The sequence below is a fragment of the Adelges cooleyi genome, unplaced genomic scaffold (assembly GCF_023614345.1).
Source record: "Adelges cooleyi isolate 19-005CV unplaced genomic scaffold, UGA_ACOO_1.1 ACOO_flye_CR_arks_rails_tigmint_CR_PRNA_108, whole genome shotgun sequence".
NCBI classification, from domain to species: domain Eukaryota; kingdom Metazoa; phylum Arthropoda; class Insecta; order Hemiptera; family Adelgidae; genus Adelges; species Adelges cooleyi.
Window position 1 is genome coordinate 6,272,428 of NW_026095761.1, and position 13,396 is coordinate 6,285,823.

The 13,396-nt window shown below is 27.4% G+C and overlaps 1 long non-coding RNA gene across 3 annotated transcripts; it reads left to right on the forward strand.

Annotated features, from left to right (window-relative positions):
- Nucleotides 1–1,655: 1,655 nt before the first annotated feature.
- LOC126845004 (uncharacterized) lies at nucleotides 1,656–7,397 on the forward strand. 3 transcript variants are annotated; one of them, XR_007686662.1, is made up of 3 exons: nucleotides 1,656–1,775; nucleotides 6,516–6,621; nucleotides 7,227–7,397. It is a non-coding gene; the product is annotated as an uncharacterized LOC126845004 (long non-coding RNA). The 3 variants fall into 3 exon arrangements; XR_007686663.1 differs by lacking the exon at nucleotides 1,656–1,775 and adding an exon at nucleotides 2,985–3,538; XR_007686664.1 differs by lacking the exon at nucleotides 1,656–1,775 and adding an exon at nucleotides 4,556–4,578.
- The last annotated feature ends 5,999 nt before the right edge of the window (nucleotides 7,398–13,396 follow it).

Here is a 13,396-nt window from a genome sequence, read left to right on the forward strand (position 1 = left end):
GTTTTTAATTTTGTAACATTTATGTTACAACATTACAAAATTATTAAATATTTATTTATTTTTTGGTATTTTTGGTATTTTGACCTATCAACTTTTGTAACTTAAATGATAAAGTATATATTTAAAAAACTTTATAAATTAAAACCATTTTGTTAAAAAGTTTGACTAATTGATAACTAGTTTTGAATAAATACTTTTAAAGTTGTTGAAGTTTAAAATTTAGAACGGAAGATGGAGTGCGGTACAGTATATATGCAGATAAAAATAATCCCGTCCTAAGTTTTAAGCCTTTAGACTTTAAAAGTAGTATATTAAAACCGGCTATCGACCACCCAACGTTTTTAGCAAATATTGTTCTTTTTTAAAAAGTTATTTGATTATATAGGTAACAGGTTCCCATTTAAGTTTTAAAAGTTCATAACGCAATGGAAAAAACTAAATTGAATATTTCCTAATAGTGTACATTAATATAAACTACAGAATGTCTAAAAATAAAAACTACAAAATTGCAATTATTGTAAGAGAAAATAAGTGTATTATCCTTAATGAATCACCTTGTATAAAAGCATTGCCAATAATTAACTTAAAATTTTATTTTTAATATTAAAACGGATACCATTAGGGTTGCTCGTCTGTTTTTAATAATTTGTCGCCGTAGTTACCTATAAATCATAAATAACAACATAATGAAAATCCTTTTTTGATACTTGTTGACTATTGATTCACTCTAACACAGCAACCCAGAAATTAACTAAGGTTGAAGTTTAATTTTACCCGCATTATTTTAGTTTTTTCTTTAATAAAAAAAAATTACGACTACAGACTTTTGAGAAAATTGTATATGTATAGATTCACACTAGATCTACTTACAGTCTAATTTTCATACATAAAGGCCTAAAACTCCTACAAAATATCATCCTCGTTGATTTTATATTAGGTGGTTTTGATCTACAACCCACATAGACAAGCACGGCGCCAGTCTCTACACATAGAACGAGTAAAATGCTTTCTTCGTAGACATGTTTATACGCTTTCTAACCAGGGGTATAAAGTATTCTTAACTATTTATACATCAGAATTTATTTTTATAAGCAAATTGTATTCATACAATGCATTTTTTTTATAACAACTACATTTATAATTACAATTTACATCTTTTATTACTAGGTAATTACACTTCAGGCACCGATTGACTAAAGGAATATACCCTTTACCCTCGACCACTCATTGACTTTCATTTTTATTTTTTATTTAAGTCTGAGGTAACCATTATCAATACTAACAGTTACTAAAATTATATAATTTTTTTTTTATTATACTGTATCAACAAATAATTTATATTATCATGGAGACTTCGTTTGTCTAAATGTTTAACAATTACATATTTTTATATTTACGGGTATGATGTAAGGAGTTACAAAATATGGTGACCTAAAAAGTGTTGTTTATATTTTATACATTAAATATTATTTGATTTATTTAACACTTATGAATTCAAACATAAACAATTTATTAAGGTGTCTCACGACTGTAATTTATTAAGGGGCATTGTACAGGCAATTTTTCACTAAAACTTAACATTTATGCTAAAATTTGTAGACATATATATATGTAATCACAGAAACGATAAGTCTATTTTCATATTTAACTTTTTTTCTTCTAATATTTTTCAACTTCTATAAAGGCTTTTTTATGGCATTTTCATCATGCTGTGTTCCTATGAAGTCGGATTTCCATTCTGAAATAATGTTGAATTCTTCATCATGTCTTCTATGGTTTGTTTTATCGACTAATTTTTCTAATAATTTTGTTTGTATTATAATAATTTGTTTAACTATTTTTTACATGTGTTTCTTTAACTCGCTAACACGTACGCACGTACGTTTGTAAGGGTATTTTTTAAATCTTGCAAAATTAATTTAGTAATTTATTCACCAAATATTAAGTACTTTTAATAAATAGGGCTATAAATTAAAAAAAATAAACAAATAAATAAAACAATTTTTTTTTAAAAACATACTTTTTTATTATTTGTCCTAATTTTAACGATAAATTATTAATGACGTATTATTAACTAGAGATAATTTGTAGTTTTGTTTATTCGATGTACATATTATATGACTGTAACGAACTAAGTTATTTTTATTGCAGTTTACATGTCGCCTTTCTCCACTTGATAAGAACTTGGGCGCAGTTTAAATGTCACCTTTTTCCACTTGATAAGAACTCGGGCGCAGTTTACATGTTACCTTTATTCATTTGATAAAAACTCGGGTGCAGTTTATATGTATGATTTTGTGTTTACCTGTGCCTTGGGCGCAGTTTACAATCGCCACTAAGGATGTATCTATTGCGAGGCCCCTTAAGCATTCCTACTAAATAATATGGTTATGTAGGAGTAATGGTTATATTGTATGCACTAAAAACCACATACTTGCACACAATTAAATAATGTCATTTTACATAACATAAGTTATATATTCTATAATCAATTGTATGAACAAATACTAATATCGCACACAATTATCAATTATTTATATATTATTTTTAGTATAATATTTATATAAATAGTATAAACGGATATCTTAAATAAAAATGACACATTAGATACGATAACTCAGACTTTACGCATGGATGATTTCATACGAGGGGACATTTGTATATCTTCCCCCCTCTGATGACGCACATCCACCCCTATATAAGACAAGCAACAGGTTTGCCGTACAGCCAGTAGATCCAGTTTTTAGCCAGTAGGCAGTAGTCATCGTGATTCCAGTGGCCCGAGTTGTCTGGCCACGCTCGTCTGCAACTTTTCAATTAATTAATTGATAAGGCATGGCGAGTGTGGTCAGATAATTTCCACTTAATTGTTTATGGCCTGATTCAGCGTATGTTCAAAGTCTTATGCACAACAAAACATTGTTTTCATTTGTTATTCTATTTAATAATTCATCTATTAATTTAGCTATCTTAACATAGTCCGAGAGACTGGCCTGGTTCATTTAATTCTCTTGAGAAGCGTAAAGCAGCTCTAGGGATCTAATTCCATTGAGTTAAAATATTCACTTGGAACTTGGATGTTCTAGTCAGCAATTGGAAAATTTAAGTAGTTAAATAGTTAATTAATTAGTGTTTAGCTAAGGGAAGTCAATCAGAGTAGCGGCTATTGAGTGAGGTTAAATATCGACCCTTAAGATCGGTTGCTTCTTAATATCGCGGCCTGGTTAGTCTGAACTTCTGAACGAACTTGTGTAGTCCTCTGACTAGTTATTACGTAGCATGGTAGAGGCTCACCAAGTAAAAAGCGTATAAAAAGTACAAACAAAAACAACAACTTCATTTAAGCAAATAATTATCATACGCTGAGTGAGCTATAGACATATCATTTATAAGTACGCGCATTAGAAAATCATATCAGTTCCTAAAATAGGTGACTGATTTAAATTAGACGCAAGTGTATTTTATTATTAAATCTAAGTATTAAATTAATTTAATCTACAAGCTGCTGCTTCAACATTGTTGCTTCACTACAAACGAGGTACGTACACAATAACATTTTCACACACATCACAATAATATTTAGCGTAATGGTTTAATTTTGAAGAGGTTAGGAGAGTGTAGGGTAGCTCCTTCAGTTTCCATAATCATTCCCCATTTACCCACACACCTTGATCTAAACTATTACAAATGGTGACCAACGTGGGCTTTGTACCCTTCTCCTCGATTTGAACCATTACATAGGTTTATGTATATAGGATTTGCGTATTATGTACTTTCATACCTTTTATTAAAATACTTACATAATATTTCGACAAAATTTTGTGAATAATATTTTTAGAACATTAAATTACTGACTATTATAAAAAAAGATTAAAATGTTAATAACTTTCTGATAACATTTTATTTTTCTGCTGACTTGGGTAGGTCCACACTCCATATTGCCACCATCTCCATGTACTAACTTTGTTTGTCAATACTAGATGCTAGTTAATAGTTGAGGGACTTTTTGTATTCGCAGAATAGAATCTAAGCTTTTAATAATGATTATTTCATACGCCATTTTTCAGTTTAATTTAAAATCTAAGTAAAATACTAGCAAACCAATGACCTCAACATGCAAAGTTATTCCTGTATTGTTTTCCGGTTTTTGGTTTTTTAAATTGGAAACGTGAATATTCACAAAAGCTAAGCCTTGAATTACACGTACTGACTTATAAAAACAAAATGTTAAAAAGTCACTTACCAAATACTTAAGTAATAAGGCTAGGAAATTAGTTTTGTTTTAGTTTTCCTATCGGATCATAAAATAATAGGTATATAATTCGGTATAAAACATCTACTGAATTGCGTATAGCTGTAAAACAAAATAAACATTAAATAATAATAAAAATAAAAAATAAAAAAATTATTAGAAACTGCTTTGCATCATAGTTCATATTATTTTTTGTTTATTAATTTAAACAAGTGTAGAATTATTTGTTTTGATTTACATCCCGTTTTTTTGCATAAAAACGTAAATTTCATTGACAAGACTTTAGTTTTTCTAGTTTAATCTATTAAATGAAAATCTTCCTCCAAGTAAGTTTTTAATACATGCTTAATGAATTAATTTTTATTATAATGTATATTATAGTTATTCTCAACGGTAACATTTAAGTATTGTGTTTATTATAACGTACATTATAGTTATTCTCAACAGACAACAGTAACATTTAAGTATTGTTTAACCTATAATTTTAGTATTTCTAGACTAAACCTAATTTTTAAGCTAAACTTGTGAAACAGTCATTAGTCTTTTAAATGAATTTTATAATAGGATTTCATAAAACTTGTATGTAAAATTAATAAAACAATACTCTTTGTATACATAAGAATGTAGAACTAATTAATTCGATTAAGCAAGTAGATTTTGCGTATGTTCCGTCGAAGCTTTAGGTAAAACGGTTAATAAATGTGCCAACAAATGGCAAATAGTCACAAAATAGATTTAGCTAAGCTTATAAGTTATACACTAACATATTATACCTATATTGCAAAAGTGAGAAGCATTTTTAATTCTCATTAAATGTGTGTTTAATTATTTTTATTATTAAACAATATTATAGTTCAGCACTATAAAATCGTTTAATTATAATGTCATACTTCAATACTCAAAAAAAAAAAAAAAATCGTTATTCACAAAAAATAAAGAGAAAATTCTTGATTAGAAGAATGGAACTCAAAGAAGAATTAAATGCTGAATGGGCAATAGCCTTTTCGAACAATTTCAGAAAGTAAAAGTAGCTTATGATAGTAAGAAAATAAAAATTGTTTAATTTTTAGATAATTTCATTATGACAAAGCCAATATAGACAAGATATAATAATATAGATACACAAGAGATGCTTTTTAAAATAGACAGATAAAACTAATTGGATATAAGCAGAGGTTAAGAATATAACTAAATATTTTAGAACCACGAATCCAGAATGGTTTAGAATTAAAGGAAAGATATATCTAGGCCAGATGACGACTTTAGGATGATAGGAAGGTCAATAAATTGACCAAAATTACCTAATCTTACAAATAGGACCTTTAATAGTTACTTGGATCTCAAACTAGATGTTTTACAATTGTTTATACAAAAACTCCGCAGGACTTTAAGTTTGATTACGCTTAGAATAATGTATGATAATGTTTGAATTACAATGATAGCTATTATGTCAATATAAAGAGTAAATGTAGTGTATCAAGTCTGTAACTTGTCCATTATTTTAGTTTACTAAATTGGTTCTAATTATGAAACACCATAATATAATGGAAATGTGTTTAATGACAAGAAATTGTTATACAAATTCTTAAAACCACTAATGGTAATGTAGTGACGTTTGTTTTCAAAGTTGTGGATTCCGCCATGCGAAACTATTACTGCAAATATTGTAAACAACAACGCTACCTTGAAACACTTGCTGAATTGAAAACCTGGTTAGCGTTCACATTGTTAGTTTAAATATTTTGTCAGTATTAAATTATTGGATATTAGAACTAGGCAAAATAATTTTGCTAAAAAAAAAAAGAATAAAAATTGTTAAACGCCATACGTGCAGCTTGAAAATTTGGAAAACGATAAAGGCTTTTTATAAGTAACAAATACAAACGTATTCTATTTATTATTTCGATTACATACGAGATCAATGTAAAATAAATAATTAAATTATAAAATATAACCGCAGTTTAAAAATTAAAATCGCTAGTAGGAATATATTTAAGTCATTAAAAACCAGGGGAAACACATATTTTGTCATATTTATCCCCCTCCTCAAAAACGCTATCGTCACAATCTAACAGAACCCCAATCATTAGCTATTAACATATAAAGCACTAGCAGCTGTCACAAGAGTGTACTCAACAAAAAAATTATATATACATTTTATATAATGATAATGAATATAATGATGATGAATATATATATCTAATAATGTAATATAAAATATTATGTAAACTTTATACCTTTAATTGTATTTCTTCTTTTCCAGAGTCTTATACCCATAAAAAATATTAGTCTTATCAAAATGAATACTCAATATTATTTTTCAATTGCAATAACCATTCTTTCATTAATTGGAAATATTTTAAGTACAGGTAAATAAAAATTTGTAAATATAATTTTGATTTTTGATATTAGAGAAGTATACGAGTAGGCATGTTATCATCCGAATTTAAGTTTAACTAACATTTTATATTTTTAAAACTAAGAGAGAAAGAAATAATTACCGGATATTAAAATCGATGGCTAAGAGGTTAAAGTTGTAAGTCCAATTTTTATTAAAATCATTTTATAAGTCTATTGGATTAATTTTGAGTCGTCTTTTCCATTGGCTAGCATATTGTAGGTCAAATACCACTGTAACCTTTTTTTTTTTAAACTCTATTTTTGTGTTTTTAGGGCATAGTGGAGTTTTTAGTGCACATTATGTAACAATTCCTAAATTAATGAGACTAACAATAAATATTTTATTGTGAGGTAAATATTAAGCGGACACATATAACAAGTGTTCGGACCTTACAAATTTTGGTTTTTTAGCCATCGAAATTGGGAATTAAATGCTTTACAAATAACTACATAACTGTTGTATTATACTATTTACTAATATCAAATTTTCAATAATACTTAATATATTATGTCGTCAACATAATTATATAAACTAAACAATAATAATAATAATAATACTATATTTTACATTTAGTGAATGGAGCTGCTGTGTCGAAGGATGAAGATCCGATTGAGAGGGGTTTTACCGCTCCTGTTTAAATTTTATTCTAGTATAAAAAATATACTGTTATTATGAGAAACAAGATGTACTTTATAAAGAAATGTGCTATATGTTAATTGTAACGAATAAATGATATAATGTAAATGAATAGTTGTTTTTTTAAAGTAATGTTTAGCTAATTTAAGTAAGAATACTAAACAAGTTTCACAAAATATTGAACATATGTATGCGTTTAGACCTGTTTGCAGTTAGAACATTAATAAAATAAACATAGGTATAATATTCGTAATTCATGTTTGGTAATAAGGTATTTATTAGTTAAGTATTTTAACTAATTTCGGTTTTAAACTTAACTCTAAAATTCAAAATTATGACTAAGAAGAAATAATCTACTTTACCCGCGGACATGTTTTTTTTTTTTTCGATGATGGTAATTTTTATTCTGACTACAAATTTGGACCGAAATTTGGCGCCGCTCGACATTATTTTATTATATTATGTTATATCTACACAATTAAAGATGGCGCAAATACTGATAATGTCCATACATAGAACTTCATAGCATTATTTTTTGTGTGTGCACCAATATTACTAGACATTACTTAGTATAATTAATAATATACTTTAGTAAAGAGTAATTACTTAAGGTAAAAATTAAAAATGGTGTCTGTCACAGTAGTTTTATATTTTATATTTAAAATAATGCAACTTAACCACTATAAAAAAATTTTTTATAGATGTTTTTAGTTTGTTATATAACTTATAATATTACATTAAAAAATTATATTATTTTATTTTATAACATGTATTAAATTGTAATAATTACAAAATATAGATACTAATTGTTTCATATTTTGGTTTTTTTTTAATATTTAAAATCAAATATTGTTACACTTAAAAAGTGTGAACTTACTGACGGCTATAATTATATGATATTTGGCGAAATAATGCCTGTCTGATATTATGCCGTATGCGATAATAAAGCTATTAGTTTTTAAATTTCAGAATTAAAATAAATATGTTTTAATTTTATTCTAAAAGTTATATCTAAATAATAATAAATAAAAAAATACTCGTATGGCATTATTGACCGGGACAGAGGCACTATAGCTAACTTGGTCCAGGATCAAGCGGTACCAGACGCAGCTTAACCTCAGGCGCCTTGCGCCACACCGTACCGGTTAAATAATTATAAAATATGCTGTATTGATATGCTTAATATGCTGATTACTCCTGATGTGCTTAAGTGCTTAGAAAATCATAATACGGAAAGGGACCTCTGGTTGGCATTTTCCAAAATTAAATTAGTGCTATTTTCTAAATGTTGATTGATTTTTGAACAATTTATGATATGGTATACTTTTCTATCTAACAAAATTACATTTGGTTGCATTTCTGCACATGAAAAATGCATGGGTACATTTTACCTATACTAATTTTAGTTTGATCTATAACCTAATCCTAGAGACTCCAAAACAACTTTACTGTCCCTTTTGTTTTCTGCTTTTCAATAATAAATCCAAAAACTACAGAGTGGCAAATTAGAAAATTTAAATATCATAGTTTTTATTATAACACTTTTTAATTTAAACGGTAATAAAAACAGTCCTACTTTAAAAAAAACAGGAACAGTAAAAGATCAGCACATAGTGATTTCAACGTGGTTCCGGTATTATACTACATTCAGAAAAGGAAATAAGAAGTTCACTAAATATAAAACAAGATTTTAACTCTAACAAACGTTTTCTAGCGGGTTTTTTAAGTAATAATAAACGAAAAGTTATAACAGTATAAACTAGTCAGGTTTATCTATCGTTATTAGGCATCAAACCAGTCAACAACAGGGATAATTAAAAAACCAATATAATTTTCAGGTTATAGTCATTAATTAAGGCTGCTTAAAACCAAGAATTTGTTAAAAGAACGACGTTTGTAGAAAATTACTGGTTTACAACACGTCCTTATTATAAAAAGTTTTTAATACTTGAATTTATTTCAAATGTATACAAAAAAATATGTAATTATTATATAAATTTAGCATTTCGTTAGATTGTAGGCTCGTAAGTCATTACTAGTTTTACTATAAATAATTTTAAAGTAAAAAATGTATTTTAGATTCAAATACTTAGATTAATTTAATGGTCTGTAGAGAAAACTGTAAAATATTAGATTGTCACTTGAGTATCTATATTTCTGTAGACGTAACTAAATAGTTGTGTTAAGGTAAAAAAATGATGCCCTAATATTTAAACTATTAACCGGTTTAGATTTGAAGACTTGAACATCGACTAACAAGTACTATTTACATATAGTCTGTCTTTTTATTAAGTAATAAATGCATTATAGGTTAATACTATACTAAAAGCCAATATAGTTTGTAGGTAGTACATTTGAAATTATTTTTATTTAAACAATTCTTTGGCAGTACCAGGTACGTAATTCTTCTTTCCGTCAGAGCATATAAGATTACATTACAAGGATAGGTATAAATCTGAACCACGGTACATCGGATTGAATTACATCTTATTTGTAGTTTTGAAATTCAATTCAGCATAAATATTTATTGGTTATCGTCGAATGGTAAGTTTTTAATGAAATAAACATGTACATATTGTAACTATCAAAATAATGTAACGTATATAAGTAATAAACCTGAAAAAAGTAATTTTTGTAGAAACGCAATGACTAATGTCATTTTTGAAATGACCCATTCATATATATTATATATATATATGTGCTTATACTATAATGTAAAAAGTTTAAAAAGTTATAAACGGTTATAAAATTATATTACGAAATAGGACTAGTGTTAAACATTTAAAAACATATATTCTTAATAATTATTTTATTCATTAACTGCTCCATAATTAATTATTTACTTTTATTTCACTTAGTGTTACATTATAATCAAAAAAGTGTGTCAGTACATCTAGATATTTTATGATTTGGGCATAAACAACAAATGGTCCTATTGAATACATACATTTATCAATCCTGTCAAAGAATATAACATATTTGTCGAAACTCATTTAATAATCTAATTTAAAATTATTATACTATACTATTATTTGTATAATTTATATAAAGATTTATTGTGTATAATAAACGGTTTTTGATACATAAAATTATAGTTGTTTTAATTTTTTTTTTTTTTGTATTATATAATTTTTTTTTTCATTATAAGTAGTATAAAAGAAAAAAAGTACAATTTGTTAACGCAAAACTAAAAAAAAAATTCAAAACATAACATTATTTTAAATTACCCCCAACCAAAAAGTATTGAGTCGCGTAGAGTGCAATTAATAATAAAAAGTAAATACTAAAAGTTATTATTGACTGAAATAAATCACATCTCTGGGGAACAAATACATTAATTATATTAATTATTAAATTAATTATAATATAAGGCCATTATTTCATTTTACTTTATTCTACAATAATAATTTGTTTGCTCATAATTTAAACTCGTCATAGTACAAATTAAATTAAAAATATAGGGATATTCCAAAGCACTGTGAAGCAGTCATTGTCCGCCATTCCTTCTTCTTATTTGAGGAGGGAGGTTGAAAATTAAAACAGTTGAAAAAACATGTCCATAAGTATCCATAAATACAATGGGTGCACAGAAGTGTATTCACACAAATAAACACATATCTATATATCTATATATATATATATATATATAAAGCCAGTACAGTAGGGTCGGGGTATAGTATGGACGGAGAGGTCACAGGTCTATAGATTTTGTTATAGCTGCAAGTGATAAAATCACTTTTAAAAAACGCTTCGATGCGAATCTGTAGATAGTATGTTCAAACCAGTTATAGCGGTATAGAAGATATTATGGGAGTTAGGACCAGCAATAATGTACTTAAAATGTAATATTTAGTCTTGTGCAGGGTGGGTACGATAAGGGTTGATCGTCTGTCTATAAAAATGTACTGTCATAGTTACCCATATATCGTAATTAACAATATATTTGCAGTACCTGTTGACTGTTTATTCACTCACACATAGCAACCTAGAAACTGACTACGGCCAAAGTGTAACTTTACCCTATTTTTGGGGTTTTTCCTAATTAAATTAAAATTTGACTACAGATTTTTGAGAAAATTGTATATGTTATAGTTCCGTTATAGATCTACCTTCGGTCTAATTTTCAGATTTAAATCTCTAAAACTTTGCTTGAAAAAGTGAAATAAAGAAAAAAATTCTCTTCCTTTTAGGGGAAAGGGTTTATGATATTTTTTTGGTTTGCTAATGTTTATCGATAGTACTATGTTTGAAAAACAATTCATATAAATTTGGAAATTTTTCAACTATTTTTAGAAAATTTATAGAGCATCGTGATTTAAAGTTGAACAATTTTTGTACATTTTTTGGGTGTTTTTCTCGAATTTGATGGGGATGACTTTTTTACATTTTTGGCCTAATAAAGTACATTTTAAGTATGATTTCTCATCTATAGAGTTGCTACACGAAGAAATCGGTTCAGCGGTTTACGAGATATCGTGGGTCCAGATACAAAAAAAAAAATCATATAAACACCGAAGCTAAAATGAATGTATGTGTGTTTGTCCTTTATGCATTAGTACACCATTCATCCAATCGCCATGAAACTTTTGGAAGTTGTTGAGTACACTCCCGGGAAGATAACTAGCATAGTACTTTTCGAAAATTTCACCCCTAAAGGTGCCTTCAAACACGAATTTTGTACTTTAAGTACGAAATATTTTTCGTTGCTAACCCAAAATAATGTTTGTAACCATGGTAACGACGGTACTCGAACGAATGGTAGGTGATGATTAAAGGAACAGGCCGATTTTGTGTACAACGATTCTGGGGACGCTTTTCACGATTAAAACTGGATCTGGGACTGAGACTGGGACCGGAACCCTTGAGTAAGAGGGGGACGTAATCAATATAATGTAATGTAAAAAAGCCGAGCATACCCCGTGCTTTAGCCTTACAGCATGAAGTACTGATTTTTTTTTATCTGATTTGTAATTATTTTACTCAGTAAAGATATAAAATCTACTTGAACCCTAAACCATAAAAATCATACACTTCATGCGTACACGTGTTATGACAACATCGTTGTCGTAACACGTGTACGCAAGAAGTGTACAATTTTTATGGTTTAGGGTTCAAGTAGATTTTATATCTTTACTATATATTTAACTATAAGTTTGCTTAACAGTTTTTTTCTGTTTTACTCAGCCCTGGCAAACTAAATCCCAGGAAACGCCAGGTCGGGATAGCTTGTATTAAATAAAAATTATCACTACCATTTTAAACTACTAATGTCTGTTCTAATTTGTATTATTTTTATAAAACTATTAAATTTTAAATTTCCAAAAATACCTTTTATAATTTATATGTAGTTTTAGTATACAATGTGATTAACCTTGTATATTAAAGACAGGGCTAAAGCACATCAAATCATTAAAATAAGCAGTTAAAAAACATTAAAATAAGCAAAAAAGTAATCTCTAACATCGCAAATCTTCTACTAACTCCAAAAATGAATCAAATATCCCGTCAGAAATATAAGTTTCATCTTGTATTGTAAAATTCTAGATGTTTTTGCCCATGCCGATTATATTTTTTATAATCGACCAAAATGAGCATTTCTTATTGCCTATCAACGCCAAGAGTAGATAAGAAAAAAAATTACGAGTTGAAATTATTTTTAGTTTTAGTTCTATTGCACACAATGAGAAAAAAATCATAGAAAATATGCAAAAATAAAGAAATAACTTACAAAAAACAAAAACAAAATTCATCGAAATAAGCAAAGACAGCATTTTTAAATTTCATATAAAATGAAATTGTTGTAAATGTAATATAAACTTAAATAGCACTCTGCTAAGTCAAACCAAAAAAAACATCGAATGCTTACGTCTCGAGTACTGGTTATAACAGTTGTTTTTCTAATTTTTTAAAACAAAAAAGGTTTAGTGTTTTACTTGATTTGTAATTTGTATGATTTTTTTTCCTTTGGTTGTGATATACAGTGATTTGACAATTTAAACATAAATGTTATTTCCAAGAAAAGGAGTCTCCTCTTGGTATTTTTATACTCAAAATACTATACGAGTTTCTTCATAGTATACCATTAGTATTTACCAGTTTATCCGACT